A 20,505-nucleotide genomic window follows, 5' to 3' on the forward strand; every position below is an offset into this window, starting at 1 on the left:
GTCCTTATTTTTGGTCCACGTCAACCGATCTCGACCCTCAATTTAATAGAGCCCTTATCAATTTTCTGTTCAAAACAGACACTCTCAACTTTCGACTTGAAATGGCTCGACTCGATACATAACCCAAACTGAAAGTATTATGTTTAAAAGTTAGTTAAAGTATTGTAGAAGGACTAACCCCATCTTAACTCTAACTCTAACCAACTTGAGAGGAGACTTTGGGGTTGGGGCTTTTTCTTGGCCCCATCAATTCAGGCTCCATAAAAGAAACTTATTCAAAGATGGACTAGGACTGGCCATGTGTCATGGATCAAGCGACCATGTGTCATGGATCAAGCTCACAACTCTAAAAAATAGTTAAATACTTTTACATAAATAATAATGATAATTATTGAATTTCTATTAATATTTAAATATTGTTGCCAATTATTTTTGAGCGAAATTAGTTAGCTTGTATTTATTAAAAGAAAACATTACATATTTCAATGATATAACTCAAACTTGAATAATAGAGATGTGAAAATGAGATTCATTCTGTGAGCCAATTCAACTTATCACGAGTTTGAATTAGGTAGGATTGAATATAAATATATATATATATATATATATATATATATATATATATATATATATATATATATATATATATTGTTTTTTAAATGTGGGTCAATTGGAACTCGACTCACTTAACCCGTTAGTTAAATGACTTCGAACTGAGTTAAAGATAAGTTGACTCATAATCCATCAACAATTATTTTATATCCTTTAAGTCAATCCCTTGTATAAGTGTAAATTTATATTAAAAAATTAATCATCCTTTAAGTTAATGTAATTTTATAAAATATTTATAGGTAAAAATAATGAAATTTTATTTTCAATTTTATAAATAAATTACATTTCAGTCAATTATTTTAAAATTAAAGTTAAATTATTTCTTTGGCCTATTGAATACCTCGGTTTATTGGAGATCTTCTCTATATTGGCTCTACGACGATACAACTCTACACCTCTGCTCATCCTTCCTCAAGCATTGGTTATTCGGCAACATAACTCTACACCTGTGCTCATCCTTCCTCAAGTGTCGACTTGATGATGATGCCACTTCATATCTCTATTCTTTGTTGATCATCACCCTATCATCGATAATATAACGACCCTATCATCGATAATATATCGACGCACTGTTTTTGGACGAATACAATATATATATATATATATATATATATATATATATATATATATATTGTTTAACATTAATTACATCCACCACTAATTTCTCAACTCAAATAACAGTTAATAGATGAGTTAATAGATATGATGGTTGTGTTTCTCAACTTAATAATAATAATAATATTATTATTATTATTAGGTTAAAATACTCCGTTGGTCCTCGTTTTGGTTCAGAAATCCCAAATTGGTCCTCGTATTTTAATTGGTCTCAATTTCGTCCTCGTTTTTGTAATTGAGTATTAAATTAGGGCAATCAGTAACAATGTTAAATTTTTTAACGTTAACTTGGTTTTGATTTTCTGACGTGGCGTTATGTATTATTTTTCAGATTGGCAGAGTGACTGTGTGGACTAAATTAGAAATAATAAAGTTTGAAAAACCCTAAATGATGTAATTAGGGAATTAGGGATTGGATTGGGAAAATCAGTGTGAGGCCTGGATTGCGAACCCCGTGTGCATGGACAAAAGTGAAGTAGATCGTTGTCGGAGGTGGGAGCGAGTGCAATCGGAGGTCAAAGCGACATTCGTGTGAGGCATTCAATAATGTGATAGTGAAAACTCGAACAAAGCCAATCATAAGTATGCTGGAGGACATTCGTGTTTATATCATGAAGAGATGGGCGACAAACAGATCTAAGATGAAATCCTTTAAAGGTGCAGTCTGTCCCAGAATTGTTGACATGCTTAAGAAGGAATCAAGCTTAACAAGACACTGGATACCAAGGTATGTCATTAATATATATATATATATATATATATATATATATATATATATATATATATTTATGTCAGCAACATAATCAGATTTGGTGTTTACATTTCTGTTATATTACACGCAGATGGTCAGCTGAGAAGTTGTTTGAAGTGAGGCATGCTTCAAATCTAGGGGAACAATTTGTGGTGAATATTGACAAGATGGAGTGCTCATGCAGGAAATGGAGCATAAGTGGACTTCCTTGTTGCCACGCACTTTCTGCCATGAAATTTTTGAATCTGCAAGGAGAGGATTTTATAGGCCATTGGTTTAGGAAGTCAACCTATGAGGAGACGTATAATTCAGTAATTTTCCCAATTAATGGTCAAGAGGTGTGGGAGGTTACTGCATATCCTGATGTCCTGCCACCAACCAAACGTATTATGCCTGGAAGACCTAAAAAGAAAAGAAGATTGGAACCTTGGGAGCTGAGAAAGGATGACAACACATTACGAAAAAGAGGAATTCGCAAAAGGTGTGCTGTGTCTTGGAAATTGGTCACAATAAAACTGTTTGTCCTAAAAATCATGTGCCACCACCAAGTCAATCAACTGTGTCAGCAACAACACAACAAACTGGCCCATCACAGCAACAGCAACCATCACAGCAAACTGGCCCATCACAACAACCATCACAACAAACTGGCCCATCACAGCAACCATCACTGCAAACTGGCCCATCACAGCAAACTGGACCATCACAACAACCTCACCCAACACAGCAATCAGGCACAGGAAGAGCAATAGGCCCAACACAGCAATCTGGCCCAGCAGCAGCTCAATCAGCACCATCATAACACACAGCTCCAACAGCACCATCAGCCCATTCAACGCAAACTGGTTCTGCAGCCAATCAGTCCCAACCATGCCAAGGTCAATCTCAACGTACATCAAGCAACCAATTTGTCCAACCAATGAGGAACAAACTCCAGGCTAGAAGGGGACGTATTTGGAAGCCCTGATGATTTGTATTAAACACGTTCGTTGTGCTTTGTAGTTGCTGTGGATACTTTTGTTAATTTAAGACTCCTACTTATGTAGTCTTTTTGGGTATTTGATAGGAATAGACATTGTCTTTTTGGGGCAGTCCACTTTAATGTATTTTGAACGACTCATGCTCATGCTTTGGCCGTAATCAACTTTGATAGTGTTTATGGATATAAATTACCATATCTTATAATTGTTGTGATGCAGTGGATATGTCCATATTTATGTTTTATATCAGATTTGGTGTGATTTCCTTGTCAATTAAGTTCACCACAGTATATTCCAATATTTGGATTTCATATATTGTGAATGATTACATCATCAGGTTTAATAAATTCCAAACACAATGCTCAAACTTTCACATTCATTTCGAATTATTACATCAACAGGTTTACTTCATTGTGAAAAGGAAGATGTTTAACACATACAACAAACAAACCATTACAAACAACACTTTGACCCATTTTTCCAAACTCATAATACATTTCTCGATATTCAGTAATTTTCTTTCTCCATCCCTTTCTACCATCTTCGTCGTAGTGTCATCACTATCATCATCATTCTTCATACTAGGACCACATTTTTGTTCAATTACATTTTCACTGCACCATGAAAAAAAGTTGCAGCCAACAACTTCTTCACTTCCACCTTATCAAACGAAACAAAAAACCCCAATTGCAAAATTAGGTTTTCCAAAACCAAAATACAAAAACAACATCCACCAAAAAAACACAACTAAATTCATTTCCATATCTCATACCTTGAACTTTGGGCATCCCCAAAATTTTCTTCCCCTGTTCTTAGCAGTTCTACCAGTTCTCATGATTGCCTTCTCACCGCAATAGCAAAGAGGTGCGAAATCGAACCTCCTCCCCACACCCCCATGAGAAGAAACGGTAGAATTTTTCATTCCTCAACCATTGCAAGTGCAGGACGAGCAAGAATGAGAGGGAGACATTACCGGTGCAGGACGAGCAAAACGGAGGAGACCACAAACCTTCCACACCCTCTTTCAAATTCAAACACTTACCCTCTCCCAATATTACCTTCTTAAAAGAGAAGACAACAATGGCTGTTTACGGTGCCAACCACAACTCATTGACACGTAAGAATGAACATTACAGCCACATCATCACATATAAACGCCGTTTGCCAACAGTTAACGATTGTCCTGATTTAATACTCAATTACAAACACGAGGACGAAATTGAGACCAATTAAAATATGAGGACTAATTTGAGATTTCTAAACCAAAACGAGGACCAACGGAGTATTTTAACCTTATTATTATTATTATTATTAATGAAAGGTCTATCAACTGAATCTAATATTTAACTTTTTTTAACTTGTGATAATAATTTAGAATGAGAAACATTTGAGATTGTAAAAGAAATTTACAAAAAAGTGTTTTCAATTTCTTTATAAATAATATTATTTTGGTATTAAGAAGAAATTTTTGTATTAGTATAAATTTTTGAAATAAATATAAATATGTTTGTTTCACTTCTTAACGATAAATTACAATATAATACTTTAATCTTATTTTATTTCAATGATAAAATTAATTTTGTAATTTCATTTAATACTGAAATACAAATAATCAAAACATGTTATAATTAATAGATAAAAGTAGATAACTCTATATATGATATACTAGTAAAATTATCCAAAAGGAAAATAACTATATTAACATAATATCTATACTGAAACTACAAAGCGAATTATCCCAAAATTAAACATGACAAAACGAAGTGTTATTCCATGAGCTCAAACTCAAGTCCTCATCTTCTAAAGGTGCATCAATTTCTCCATCATGCTTTGTTCACACTACGAAGGTGATCATTGCAAACGATGAGAGACTAAAAATGTTTCTTGTAACAAAATATTATGTGGCAATATTTATGAAGAGTGACAGTATAAGTTTTATTAAAATTTTAAAGACTCAATAGAGCACAAAAATCTATTAGAGACTCAATTGAAAGTTTCTAAATTCATCAAAGACTCAAAACATAATTATTCCTAAAATAAATATTGTTAAAAGAAATTTTTATCTAACAATAAATTAAATTGATTTATCCAAACATGAAATTGAAATGTAAGGTATTTAAATGTTTTTATCCAAACAAATTATTTAGAAAATGAAGGGAATTTAATTGCAAGCAATACTTTGTTCTATCTCCTTTAATATATCCTTATTTCAATTGAGTGATGCATGCACTATTATCTTCATGTATGGTTGTTGATTTCATTTTTCCCAAGGATAAGCCAGAAGTTTGTTGCATATGTTGAATTATAGACATTAAACAAACACATTCATGACTTACCTTATGTAATGCTAAAATTCTACATGATTTGATGATGTTGATGTTATGGTTTATTTTATAGACCATCATGAAATTATTGTGCTACCACATGTGAACAAATATCTTGTTTGTGATCAACCATTGTGATATTGTGAGAATATGATAAATAACATGTATATGCATGGCCTATTATTAGGTCTGATTCTGAATCATTTGGATACAATAAGCTCATATTCATAGTACCTTTAAGGTAACATATGTTTTACTCCAATCCATTTTCTTCTTGTAGTTGAAGAACTATATATTGCTTAACAAATTTGCAACAAATGCAATATCAGGTCAAGTATAATTAGCAAGGTACATTAGTGTTCCTATGACACTAAGATATGGTACTTATGAACCAAGAGGATCTTCACAATTTTCTTGAGGTCTAAGAAGAGTCTTTATTAACATCTAACGACCTCACAACTATTGGAGTGCATAATGAATGTGATTTGTCCATTTAGAACCTCTTAACCACCTTGATTATATAAGCCTATTGATGTATAAAAACACCTTTATTTAAATACTCAATTTCTAATCTTAAACAAAACTTTGTCCTTCAAAGATCCTTCATCTCAAATTTTTTATTTAACCAATCAAATGCCTTTGTGAGGTTTGTAAGGCCCATTTATTTTTTTGCCTTAAAATTTAAGGGCCTACCTTAATCTGTTGGGCCTAAGGCTGGCCCAAAGGGTGCCAAAACCCCTAAACCAGCCCTAACACTCTCATTCTACCACTTTTCAAAAAACTCTCCTCCTCCCCCTTTTTAAAACTGCAGCAACAAGCTCTAGTAGGGTTTGGCCTCTACTCCTTATCAAGCTAGCTCAACTCCATTTCCATCTCACCTCGCTAAACTGTTCTAGGAGTTGTGGTGCCTTTTCTACTCGTACCAAAACCCCTCACAATAGCTTTTAATAAGGTAAGGGAAGTTAGGATTTTCGTTTTTCTTTCATATCTGCTTGTTTTAGCTTTGTTTCGTGTTTTTGGGTGCTGTTGTGATTGCCTTGAATATTGATAAATGTCGATTGTGTTTTGAATGCTTGGTTGTTGCATGCGTGAACAGTGGTGAGAACTGGTATTCTCGCCCAAGTGAGCGTTTCTCGCCTATGCGAGATTTGCAGAAACTTGCCCAAGTTTTCTGTTCGAGCTATTGCTCAGGCGACGAGTCTTCGTAATGAGCAAGGAGTAATCTCGGTCAGGCGAGGAGGTCTCCCCTAAGCGAGAAATCGCAGAAGCCACTATTCCTCTGTTCGAGGTCTCGCCTAAGCGAGAAGGGCTTGCGTGAACAAAAGAACCTTTCTCTTAACCGAACTGTAATATCTTTGAACCAAACTGTACTATTTTGAACCAAACTACACTAATTTTGAACTGAATTGCACTACTTTTGAACCTAATTGGATTATTTTTGAACCAAACTACAGTATTTTTGAACTGAATTGCAGTATTATTGAACCGAACTGCAATATTATTGAACCGAATTGGTTGTGAACTTTTTTTGAATTGCTTAACTAACTTATTCTACTAAACATTGCATTTCAATTAAAAAACTAGGAAAGGTAGTATTTACCCACTTCATTCATAATATAGGTTTCTCATAAACTAAAAAAAAGTACATACTGCAATATTATTGAACCGAACTGGTTGTGAACTTTTTTTGAATTGCTTAACTAACTTATTCTACTAAACATTGCATTTCAATTCAAAAACTAGAAAAGGTAGTATTTACCCACTTCATTCATAATATAGGTTTCTCATAAACTAAAAAAAGTACATAAAACTAAGTAAATAGGAAAATTTTGTCCCTACTCAAGAATACATCTTTAAATGCATAAAACAAAGAAAACATAAAAGTTAATACATCTTCAAATATATGTTGCATTATAGAATACAACTTATCAACACATCTTCAATCATCCAAATTAATATCACTTGAAGGTTCCATTTTATCCGAAGAGATTATCTTCAATCAACACATCATTTATACTACTACTACTTTTCTTATTTTAGTTTTTGAATAAATCAATACAAGTTGTTGATTAAAAATATGACTTTGGTTTTCACATTTCGTTTTGAAGAAAATAAAAGAAAAACTCCATAAAATAACAAACTAATATTAATATTTTTTATACGAGTAATGTTAAATTTTTTGCTATTTTTTATGTTTGGATTTTCTAAAATTATTAATAGCATTGTTTACCCATAATATCATGCGTACCTGCCTATCATCATGACTTGATAAATCATTTATGAGAGAAATATTTATAAAAAAAAATGAAAAGATATTAGGAATGAAATAAGGTTTTTGTAAAAATATTAAAATAAAAATTTCACGGTAAAAAAATGAATTATGTATATAATCATGAGGAAAATACATAAAAAAAAAATGAAGAAAAATTAAGCAAGATGGGCAACAAATGATCCTACTTTATTGTGCTGAGGTTGTAGCCAACCTAAATGAGAAAGATGAGCAACAGTTAGAATGAGGTAGATGGTTCAAAATAAACAAAGTATAAGAATAGGTAATGAAACACGAATAGAAACCGAGAAGGTTGATGAAATTGAAAACTTGATGGTAACCTTTGTCCAACCGTGTATGGGTTGGAGAGAAAAAGAAAAACCGGGGTGATGGGATTTTTTTATAAAGTTCTTCGTTAAATTTAAGATTTGATTATAATTTTAATATTATTTTTTAATTATATACTTATTTTAATTAAAAGAATTTTAATTGACTGTATGCATCAAATAGGGTTAGAAAATACAAAAAAAAAAAATAGTAAAAGAAGAATTTAAAAAGAATAAAATAAAGTATAGGAACGAACATCGGTAATCAAAACAAAGATAAAAGTTATACTGCAGGTCACTCACGCGCGTAATGTCAGAGTACATCTCAAATGTCCTATTATATTTATTTAAATTTTATTGTTGATAAAAAATAAAAAAAAACGCGTATAGACACATGTGATCCAACAAACAGAGGAGAGAAAGAGTTAGGTTACAGCCTTTAAAAATCCTAACTTTACCTTTCGTTTTTATGCTGTGAAGGACCTGTAAGGAAAACTGCAATGGTTCACTTCATCTTAGCTTATATTCAGAATGTTACTGCAACTTCTCTTCACTGGAATGAAATTCTATCACGCATCCTGTTGGTTCAACCAACTTTTCAGTAGTATTCTTCTTTTTCAACTTCTTTCTGTTCTTTACATTTTATAAACACTCTTAACAGTTTCTTCAACTAGTCTGCATGTTTTACTTGGTCACATTATGCATCATTTTTGTTTTCTTGTCTTGTACCAGCTCATGACATATTTATCTTGTTTTCAAAATTGTTTATCATGCTGGATACGTGTGGCCTAGTACACAAAAAAACAACACATTTTGGTGATTTTTGTATGTTTCAACTAAAGTTGCAAAGCAATGGAATTTTTGACACACTTTCAATGCAAGGAAAAACTTAATTTTTTCTAAAAACATGACTAATATTGTTTTTGTAGATGTCAAATGTTCTAAATGTGGGTCCAAACATGCTGTAAATTTAGAAGGAATTAAGCTTTGATGGTCCGATTAGATATCCATAGAAGAAAAATGAAAGAATCAGAGAGTATAACTGTAACATCCCAATTTCAGCAGCTTAAAACTAATAAAAATAAGGAGTTTCATCATAGTTCCAAAACAGATAATCCAGTGTACCCAATATATTAAGACAGTCTTACAAAAGGTATGATTATAAAAATATATCACTTATACACTTAAACTAAACTAATAAACTCTGTACTACTGACCACTGCTAAAGCTCCCACTGGAAACCTCCTCTTCAACACTAACACGATGGCTCTTCATCCTCCAGAAGTGCCTTTGACACTGCAACCACATCTGCTCCCACCGAATAAGTGATCATCGCAAAAGGAAACATACAACACAAGACAGGAACACAAAAAGCAAGGGTAAGCTAATCTGATTAAGGAATCATGCAGTTCAATTATAAACAGAAACCACGCAATCTTTCTCATTATTACCAGAATCATATAGACCACCATAACACATTTACATGACTCTAGACTCAATATCCGGATTATGTAAGCGACATCGGATCTCTTGGTGGCTTGCACCTGCGATGGTTCCCAAACTCTGCAGAGTTTGGACACAAGGGGTTATCACCCAACCACTCCCAGGGTAAGTCCCATCACCTCTATGGCGGATCGGGTCCATAGACCAGGACCTCCTGCTACTCCCCCCGACGTAATCCATCATACTCTACATGAGTCTTAATGGTTACTAGGAGCGTCAGGATACCAACCAAAACTGAGTCCTTATGTCCTTACATACACTAAAACATTCCTCTTAGAATTTCCCTTGAAATCCTAGTTCAACCACTTCTTCTCATATTCCAACTTCATGCAATTTCACCGCACATATTACCAGTCATAACAATTCATGCATATCATAACTAAGTTCATATTTTAACATTCAAACATAGCTTCATCCATTAGAAACAAAGAAATAACACTCAACTGCAGGGTTTCTCGCCCAAGCTAGAAGGTCTCGCCTAGGCAAAAAGGCTCTCTCGCTTAGGCGAGTCATTCTCGCCTGAGCGAGGCTCAAAACAGAGAACAACCCAAACTCTGGGCGAATTCTCGCTCAGGCTAAGTTGTCTCGCTTAGACGAGAGTGACTCTCGCTCAAGCGAGACTGGCTCGCCTAGGCGAGATCTCGCGCAGAAACAGGAGATGAGTTTCTGGTGTTTTCGCTCAGGCGAGAGCTGCTCGCTTAGGCGAAAATACCAGATTCCCAATCTGTTCTCACATGCAACAGTAAAGAAATCTAGCACAATCCAAGCATACACTCAATTACACAATTCAAGCACTCATACAACAATCAATCATGCAATTCAAAGTCATTAGAATGATTTCTAGATGAAATTCAAGTAAAACAATTAGTTTCCCTTACCTGTTATCCTGTTTAGACAACTTTATAAATGTCAACGCCTTAAAAACGTCAACACCTCTAACTCCACAGGATGCTCTATCTACACATAGAAACATCACAAGAACGATCAGGACATACCGTTATGATCACTAATCAGCAGAGACTCATACTGATGATTAAAACGTCGCATGCAAGCGGAAGAGGGCCTGCATGCAACAGAAAACAGAAAAAGATTAAAATAAAGAGCGAAAACTCAACTTACGCGAACGGAGAAACTGATCGGTCCAATTAGAAGAGCTCGCCGAGAGGATCAATCCTACGGTCTCGGTTCTTCAATCAGATGACCAAAGAGACAGAACCTCTAGAGAGAAGTTAGAGAACTCTAGAAAAGTGGTTTCTAAAGAGATTGTGTGTTTTAAAATAATGAAACTCGTTTATAACAATTCTATTTATATTAAAATCTTTTAATATTAAAATAATCGAGTCTCACTATTTTTAAACCACTATCACTTTTAAAACGCCATTTTCTAGGGTCTTACAATAACAATACACTACTTGTATATGCTAGTAGATTTCTTTTTTAATTTTTTCTATTTATTTTTTGAGTTGGTATTCTATCCATAAATTTATTCTGATAAATGAGTTGGTATTCTGACAGAAACTAATTATTTCTGTCAATATCATGCAACTTAAAAATAAAATTTCAGATGATTTTGCAGTTGGTCTTTTAATTCAGTGTTTTCACCCTGAGTGATATTCTTTTATGTTGCATTAAATTATATACTATAGAAAACTGGTATTATTGTTCAAGTGTAATTCTTGCTTTATAGTTACGTGTGTGTATATATATCAGGCTCTTGATCTAGAAGCTGAAGCCATTTTAAAAGAGTTGGTTAGTAAGCCATAACTTTTATTTGTGACGAAGCTTTGAATACTGACTAATTATTTCAAGTCAAGTTAGAATTTTTTTTTTTCTTTTGTGTTTACTCTTTTCTTTTATTACTTTCACCACTTCATCTTTTTTGCTTTTATTTTTCTTTTTATTTTTGTTGTCCTAATATCTTTTAAAGTGGTTGAAAACTTGTTTAATATGTCCAGGAAACTCCACAAGATATCTATTCAAGAATAGATATCACTAGTGTAAAATAGGCTTTTTATACCAGTTAAAAAAAGGTTTTTTATACCGGTTCTAGCATCGGTATAGATGTAGGTGGTATAGAAGGTTTGATCTTTCTACATCGGTTCCATGGCAGGTATAAAAAATTATTTTTTATACCATTTCTAAAACCGGTATAGAAAGCGCTCTTGGAAATGAAAAGTTATGTAAGAAAAAATGACTTACTATACCGATCATAGTTCCAACCGGTATAAAATGTTACACATTTTACATCAAGTATGACTTCAACCGGTATAAAAAATGATTTATTATTTTTTTTGAAACATTCGTTTATGCTTCTTACTTCATACCAAACCTGTATATAATTACCCAAAACATCTAGAAAACAAATCTCATTCAATCTAATATTTACATGAAATAGAATCTAATGTTTATATGAAATATAATACTACTCAAAAGTGAATTACTATATAAGTCATAAAACACCTAACATCATCTTATATACTGTATATAATTACCCAAAACATCCAGAAAACAAATCTCATTCAATCTAATATTTACGTGAAATAGAATCTAATGTTTATATGAAATATAATACTACTCCAAAATGAATTACTATATAAGTCATAAAACACCTAACATCATTTTATATAAACACTTAAAAGAAACAAAGCTCACTGCTCACGAACTTCCTTCAAGACTCCTTGATCCATTGGAGATGTGTCATTGAAAATCTACACAATGAATAGTTGAGCCAACAATCTTTTAGTGATAAATACTTAAGATGTGATTTATAAATTATACATATTACTATATCCCATGAGTCAACAATGTTTGCCGATATGATTTTATGCATGTGCCTCATGGTATAATATCCACACTCATAGCTTCCCGATTGACGTGAGCACTACAAGTTAAATTCATATAATATCATAAATTTGATAATTGTATTTCAACAGTTTGAAGATTAACTACTTACAGTTGGCGTAATGAATTGCAACTTCTTTCTAGAAAAGATTTGTTGTCCCTGCAACCTAGAATGAGCCTCAACCGCTCTGTAAAATTTAATGTATATTGAAATTGTGCCCAATATGGAACTTAGTAAAATTAAATTATATAACACAAAAAATAAGTTAATAAAAAACACTTACGCTTGTAAAGTACTTTTAATTTTCAAAGTGTTAGGCTTGTTGTGTACTGAACACAAAAGAACCACAACAAACTTCTGAGAAAGAATTATCAGCAACTGTCAGTGACCCCTACAGATTCAAATATCATTATATACAACTGCCAGTCCCATTTTCAAAGTGTTGGTTTTTGACGAGCTCTTTTCCATTTATCATGGCAAGGAGGATGAGTAACAGTAGTCCCACTGGAATTAGAGGCAGATGCCTCTTTCATCATCTTCTGCTCAAATTTATCATAATCCCCACGAGACAATCTATGAGGGTGGACATTCTTTTTTGCTATCTCTTGTGTAGCTTTCCTCTTAGCCTATCAAATACGTCTTGAATCTAACCATTTAGAACATCAACCTGGTGGAAAACTCCCAACTGCATAGCCACTGTTACTATAAGACCATGGCTCATTCAGAGTAATCTAATATTTCACCCTGTTTCTGAAGTATCTGAAACAAATTTCTGTATAGTGTCGAAAATCATCTCTGAAAAATCAAGAATACAACAAAGTCATTGTTTTAAAATTATAATTAGTATAAAATTTACCAGATTTAAAAGAGAAAAATAAGTAATAATTTTTGTATAACTTACACAACGCGACGACTTAAGAAACCTCCGTATTCTTCTTCCAAAGCTTGTGGAAGATCCCAATGAAAAAGTGTCACATATGGTTCTATACCAGCAATATTAATATTTATGTATTGTCATTTTACTATACAATGTAAAATTTAATTAAAAAAAAAACAAGAGAGTAAAACATGAATGTTACCGTTGGCTAGCAAATTATCGATAAGGTTGTTGTAATATCTGATTCCTTCTGGGTTTACACCTCCACTCAGCTTTCCGTCTATATATGAAAAACAAGATTGAAATTGTTAATGTGAAAGATCCAACTACAATAATTTCAAAAACAAAAATTGTTCATCAAATTTGATCTCACTTGGTAGGATTCTAGACCAAGAGATGGAAAATATGTATGCATCCAAATTCATATTCTTCATTATCTGAATATCTTCTTGTTATATAAATAAAAAACATCCAAAAATAATTAATTACTTTGAGGAAGAGAGATAATTGGTTTCTTGTTGTCATCACTAAAATTTAAAATTTACCTTATAGCGATGATACTAGTCAACAGCTACATCTCCATTACTTACACCCCTTATCTTGTCTGCAAGTATTACACATTTATAATCAGATTATTAACCTGGATATTTGTGAGTGTATGCATCCCATATACTTGGTCCTCTCCCACCTTCGTTTGCTGCACCTTCGTACTATACGTAGATATGATGGAGAAACATAAGAAAACAATTCAAGGTTTGCAAATAATGTGAAGGGTTTTGCGATAAGCAGTGACGTATTTAAGACCATTGGAGATGATATGTTGAAGAGATAAATATATAAGATTAAGGGTTAAAATGAAATTTGTTCATATCAAAACCTCTACAAAAACAAAAACTAAAACCTCTTCAAAACAAAAATGCTTCGAGCTCCCAAATCCTTGTCAGATATGCTTTTAAAGCCGACAACAACCCTGCCATATTAAAAAGTTTATGAAATAAAGCTTCAGAATTTCTCATAACAAGCTTCCTATGATTAATAATGCAATCATAAAATATATGGAATCTGCCTGCATGTTAAATTTAACAAGAATGGAAATATCAATTAAGAAATGCACCAACCAACAGAGGAAGAAACACAACTAGTTGAGAGAGAATGACAAGATGGTTCAAAAGGGATGACAAAGAAGCATCACAACATATCAGAGACAGATAACATTTAGGAAAGAAGGCTTACTTTATCTTAATATCAATAAGACAATTACATCCACGTAACATTTATGAAAGAAGGCTTACTTTATGTTAATATGAATAAGACAATTATAATATAATTTACAACTAGTTAATGTGAGACATTGACAGTTTGCACATTTAAACATAATATAATAAGTCAGCAACTATACACTCACAAAATATAACAACTCGGTTTCCCCATCCCCAATCTTCCAATTTGAGAAACTAAATAAGTCAACATAAAGGAATTCAATAGAGGTGACACTTCAACACACATCATGCAGAGAAACTTTTAAGCTTAAGCAATTGGGAGAAAATAGAGATACGTTTGTCTAACACATAGGAAAGAAAAGAAAAATAACATAAAAACAAGTAGGTAGAGTACAAAAGCAAAAGCAAATAACTAAATTTGACAGATAAAATAATTAGAGTAATTATATACAAACTTATCGTTTCAGTAATACTTACAATTGTTTGTATTGTCTCTCTTTTCTTATAGCAACGTATGTGAAGATTGGTATGAAGGTTTTAATTAAAAGATGGTTGAAATTCAAAAAGAGGTTGTGAAGAAAGGATAGTATGTGTGGGAGGTGAAAGTAAAAGTATAATAAGAAAAAAAGCGGGAAATTCAACATGGAACGTTACCTATGGCATCATCTCTCCATTGGGAGTACCGCATCAAGGCATTCTCATCAATGGCAAATTCCCAGGACCCAATATTAATACAACCAGCAACAACAATCTAATAGTCAATGTCTTCAATAATCTTGACGAGCCTATTCTTTTTACATGGTAATTATTATATTTAATTTATTATATATTTATTATAATGCATAAAAAAATAAATATTTTTTGTTAGATTGATTGATGCTGATGCATGCGTGGTGTAGGAATGGCATCCAACAGAGAAAGAATTCATGGCAAGATGGGGTACAGGAACAAACTGCCCCATTCCTCCAGGGACAAACTACACTTGTGTAAGTTTAAACTCAATGTTTATTAAAAAATAGTAGTACAAATGAAATAAGGGAGGGCGACGTTAGGTGGTAATGATCTCAACTAGATTTGAAATTTAATTCAGAACTTTATATTTCTTATTGATGTACTGAAAAAACAAAAAATAGAATCCTTTTTTAATTGGAGTTAAATAGAAGGGAGGAGAGGAGAGGGAACAATGAGGGGGCAAAATCTCCTCCCTGCACTTTGTGCCTTAGAAATAAAGAGTTCATTAAGTTCTTAGTACAAAAACACATGAACAAAAATTACATCCTATTCTCTTCATAGTAGACAAACAAGGCAATGCTGTGAACCGTAAATTATCACTAAGAAACTACAAAGTATAGATTGGACAAGAGATGCAAGGATACAACAAATTTAGCAATAATAGGAAATAATCCAAACACAAATCTTAAATTCAGAGTAAATCGATATATTCTAAATATCAGCATGAGTCATTGTAGACATAAAAAATATAATTTCTCTGATTATTATGATGTATAAAAATTTTAAAAGTGACAATTTGCAAAATGCTAGGAAATGATAAAGGTACTTTTAAGTATATGAGATGTGTTTGACATTTACATGACTATAATGTTGAAGTGTCTGAATTTCATTTGCTAAGTTAAGATTTTCAGGTAGTGCCACAAAGTCCCAAATTAGGTATTTGGTCAATTTTGGAAAAAGATCAAGGTATTTCTTAGATAAATCATCCAAGAAAATGTAAGACATTTTTGTATTTTCCTCTTTCTATGAAGAGACATACAAAAGCAGTACCATAACAGGTCATGTCATAATTTCAGGATTAACTTCGGAAATCATAAAGGTGTTGAAAATTTTAATATCAAAATCTTTCAATTATAACTTTTCTCCTTTTCTTTCCATTTTTGATAGAGTCCAATAATGTTAGTTAACCATAAAACCGATCCCACCAAGAGTGATAAATCTTGCTTGGTTAGCGGTTCTTATATTTCATTCCATACTAATCATTGATCCAAAAACACAAGTAATAGATGACTAGATAGTCATTTAGTCTATAAAATATTAGGAGCCAGCCACTCATTTTAGTTCTTGAAAAAACTGAAATTGCTCATGATATCCCAGAAGGATAAATCTATCAGTTAGTTTCATCACTACTTCACCTTATGTCAGTGAACACTAACGGGAATACATGTGATACATAAAGCGCAAAGTTGAATTCACATGTGGCTTTGAAACAACATCATGTGAAATTACAAAATGTAACAGATCATTCATGAGATTCACCAAGAAATGTGAAAACTTTGTCACACTAACTGAGTACTTCGAAGGTCCTCTCTAATCCATTTTCGTAACTTTTAGTTTCACACAATGTTTTTTTATTTAATTCACTGATTCCATTGTATCGAAATTTGAAAGTCTCTATTACAAAGCTTCGTGTTTCATTGAGCAGAGGGAAGAAGCAAATCGAACAGAATGTGTGAAATGGATAAAGGAGCACAGGCAGAAGTTAGAAGCTGCTTTGTTCAATATGTGCATAAAATATGTTACTTAACATGCCACACATCCACTTCATTGGTGTTAATTTAACAGACAAACTCAAATGACAAACACATTGATATTTCAAGGACCTCATGAGCATTTTCAGTCTTTCAAGGACTAAAATAACGAATTCCTTACCTTTTAAAAATTACTATTTACTCAACAATAAAAATATAGTAGAGTTCATACCATCGCATGCATCCTTTGTGGGGCCATGTAACAGGGATCATGGATGGATGCAATTGAGTTCAACTGTCCCTAAATCAAGATTCAACCCAAAACTAGATGTTATAAATCTAAAACCCCAAACTACTAAAAATATTAGAATAAACCAAAGAGTAGGCATTATTTATTACCGGGTCTTGGATGCCATGCTGGTTGTAGTAATAATCATTATGAATAGGAGATACCGAATTCATTTGGTGGCACTTCAACAAATTAAGGAGAGCAAATTATTCTTTGAAGTAACAGGAAGCAGATTACAACTAGGTAACTGCTATATCATATTGAATTTCAAATTTCTAAATTTAGAGACCAACTACCATTCCAAAATCAATCCGTTGAGTAGCAAAATAGCCATCCAGATTCTGAGCCCTGGAGTTTAGCCGATCCTGTAACAGAGTTTGTTAAATTGGCTGAAATTTCAGGATCCTGTAACAGAGCAGATCAATTGTAAGCACAAATCAAAAATTAATACTCAAGTTTAAATAGGAGCAAGAAAGTACAGAGACAAAATTCATGAAGGGTTAATTTCACTCATTCAACAAAACAAGAGTAATGTGTGGTTAGGGTTCAAATGCTGACCTTCAAATACAGAAAGCATATAAGAGATGGACGAAATGCGATAGTGATGCTAGTAGACGAAGAGCACAGAAACAATACGCGACCGTGACGAGGCGACTTCGCACGGTGACGGCGACTTCACATGGTGACGGAGACGATGACTTCGCACGGTGACGGAGACGGCAACTTCACTCGGTGACGGTGACTGTTGGGAAGCGGGAGCGACAAAACAATGAACTATGTGGAAAACGAGGAACCATGTTAAAGAAAGGGAATGAACGAAAGAAATGAGAAATGGAAGATACTGTGGTTACAAGGTCAAGTATAATATCTGTTTTAAAAATTAAAAAAAAAAAATATATATATATATATATATACGAAATTTATACCAATTCTAATTATAACCGGTATAAAAAGTCTTTTTTAATATTGTAAAAATGCCACCGCATTAATTTTTATACCGGTTGAAAGTATAATTGGCATAAAAGATCTCATATTATTTATAAAATTATTATCCGCCTCTTATTTTATATCTGATGGATTTGAACAGGTATAATAATGTAGGTATATAAAAAGCTTATTTTGCATTAGTGTATATTCAAGATGAAAATTCAAGATATGCAAAAAGGAGTGAAATAAACAAAACTTGAGATTGTTACAGCTAAGGGAAAACAATATGTTGTGTTCGTTGTGTTCTTTCAAGTTCGTAAGACTTTTAAGTGAATCATGTTGATTGTTCTTAAGAGATTCTTTCGATGATAGAGTATTGATATTGTATGTAAGAGACTCTTGTAAATTTATTTAATAATAATAATAATTATTATTATTATTATTATTATTATTATTATTATTATTATTTTGCCAACATTATTTCTAATATATTCATTAAAGAGTGATCTATGTATCATGAATCTTTTTAGTCATTACGATAATATAGTTAAAATTTATTTGTCTCGACAAAATGTCAGTAATGTTGAAAGAGTATAACGACTAAGTTGATAAAAAAACAAAACATTATTGATAAAAAGAAAAAGAAAAGACGAAGAAACAAAGGATCAGGAACCTCTAGGGTTTATTTTACTCTCACCACTCATTCGAACAGCAATTTGGTCAATGTTGTTTTCACTATAATTTGGTTTTAAATAGCATTGTTTTTCACTATAAACCATATTTTTGTGAACCAATGAAAGAAACAATTTACTGCTATGTTTGTATCCTAACTGTTTATCATACAAAAATTGAATCTGCAGATTCAATTCGTTTCCTTCTGTAAAGTAGTCTTTGTTCTTGCAAATATCATAAAGTAAATAACAGTTAATATGATGTTGACGGTTGTCTTTCTCTACTTAAAAGAAGAGTTACAGAAGTTGGAAGAAGTTTATTATTATTACTAACTCTTTTCTTTTTTTAGAAAAAAATTATTAAACTATAAAACATTATTTATTAAAAAGAATTCTAAAAATAAATAATTTATATAATTCTTTTATTATTAAATATTTTTATATTATAAAAAATTATTTGAATTTAAAAATAAAATAGTTATTCAAAGATAAAATGTTAAAATAAATATTTCAATTTATAAAATAATTAAATCATTTTAAAGATAAAAAATGAAAATATAATTATTTTAATTTAAAATAATGATTATTTAAAAGATAAAATGGAAAATAATGTATGAAAAAATCAATCCTAAATTATTATTATTATTATTATTATTATTATTATTATTATTATTATTGAAAGGTCTGTTAGCAACCTAATATTTACCTATAATATTATTGATGAGTGCGTATTTTTGCCGTTATTTAATGTTTAATTCTGGATATTTAATTGAGTTTGTGTGTTTAAAGAGTGATTTAATTGACAGTTCTGATAATTAGACTAGTTGAACTTATGTGATAAAAATGTCTTAAAAAGTGATTTTTAGCTGCATAAATTATTTTTGAATATTTTAACGTTTATTGATGCAGCTGAAGTTAAGATTAAGCTCATTTAAGGTGGAAAAATAAATTGATTGAAGTTACAAACCACCTTTAAATAAGGCTAAAATCAACAATGTCTGGAAAAATCACTTCGCTCCTCCTAAATTACATATACACTCCCCTCTTTCTAGATGGGCAAAAAAACCTATTTTGCACCCCTAATATTTCTATCTACACACCTCCTTCCACTCAAAGTTCAGCCCCATTTATAAGTTGCCATGTGGCAATCCTCCACTAATTAAATTGTCCAACCATGTGTTGCCACATGTCACTATCTTATCCCACTAAGTAGAGCCAATGGAAGGATGCCACCTCATCATCTCATTCCCATCTCCCAAATGAGAAACCCTAGCCTCACATTCCATCACGGCAGCCACCATGGATCTCGCTGGCAGCCTCCACGTTCACGGTCCACCAGCACCTGCAACTCGAAGGCATCTATCCCCATCCATCACTGCTTCTTCATTCAACACACCTTCAACTTGCGAGTGCCACGAACTAGAACACGTCGCAGACAACCACTGCGTACCACCACTACGCCTCATGCTCACACTATTATCACAGACACGATGATACAATCCTTTGTATTGAATGAGTATAAGGATCATATATGTGTATAGAATACATATTGATTTGCTGTTATTCTGTTAGTTCTATTTTGGGAAGGATGATGAACGTTTGGCAAGTGAACCAATCGTTAACGTAGTAATAAAATATCGTCCTCTGGGATTGACTTGTTGAATACTAGATTCCTAATTTACGTAATTTTGAGCAAATGCAAATCAATATAATTGCAAGCATGAAATTGATAACAAAAACTTTAATCAATAGAAGAATCGTTAGAGGATTGATTTCGTACTTTTTCCTATAGAATTCTACTCCTTTTCCATCGATG

The 20,505-nt window shown here is 32.4% G+C and overlaps 1 long non-coding RNA gene across 10 annotated transcripts; it reads right to left on the reverse strand.

Moving 5' to 3' along the window:
- Positions 1–11,910: 11,910 nt before the first annotated feature.
- Positions 11,911–17,923, reverse strand: LOC114182769. Of its 10 annotated transcripts, none has more exons than XR_003604202.1 (12): positions 17,650–17,923; positions 17,388–17,496; positions 17,202–17,273; positions 17,035–17,103; positions 14,001–14,069; positions 13,645–13,809; positions 13,473–13,544; positions 13,302–13,379; positions 13,124–13,205; positions 12,506–13,017; positions 12,334–12,409; positions 11,911–12,088 (listed from the first exon to the last, which is right to left on the reverse strand). It is a non-coding gene; the product is annotated as an uncharacterized LOC114182769 (long non-coding RNA). The 10 variants fall into 10 exon arrangements; XR_003604203.1 differs by having other exon boundaries at positions 13,473–13,547; XR_003604205.1 differs by lacking the exon at positions 13,473–13,544 and having other exon boundaries at positions 13,740–13,809.
- Positions 17,924–20,505: the final 2,582 nt, after the last annotated feature.

The sequence above is a fragment of the Vigna unguiculata genome, chromosome 4 (assembly GCF_004118075.2).
Source record: "Vigna unguiculata cultivar IT97K-499-35 chromosome 4, ASM411807v1, whole genome shotgun sequence".
Classification (NCBI taxonomy): domain Eukaryota; kingdom Viridiplantae; phylum Streptophyta; class Magnoliopsida; order Fabales; family Fabaceae; genus Vigna; species Vigna unguiculata.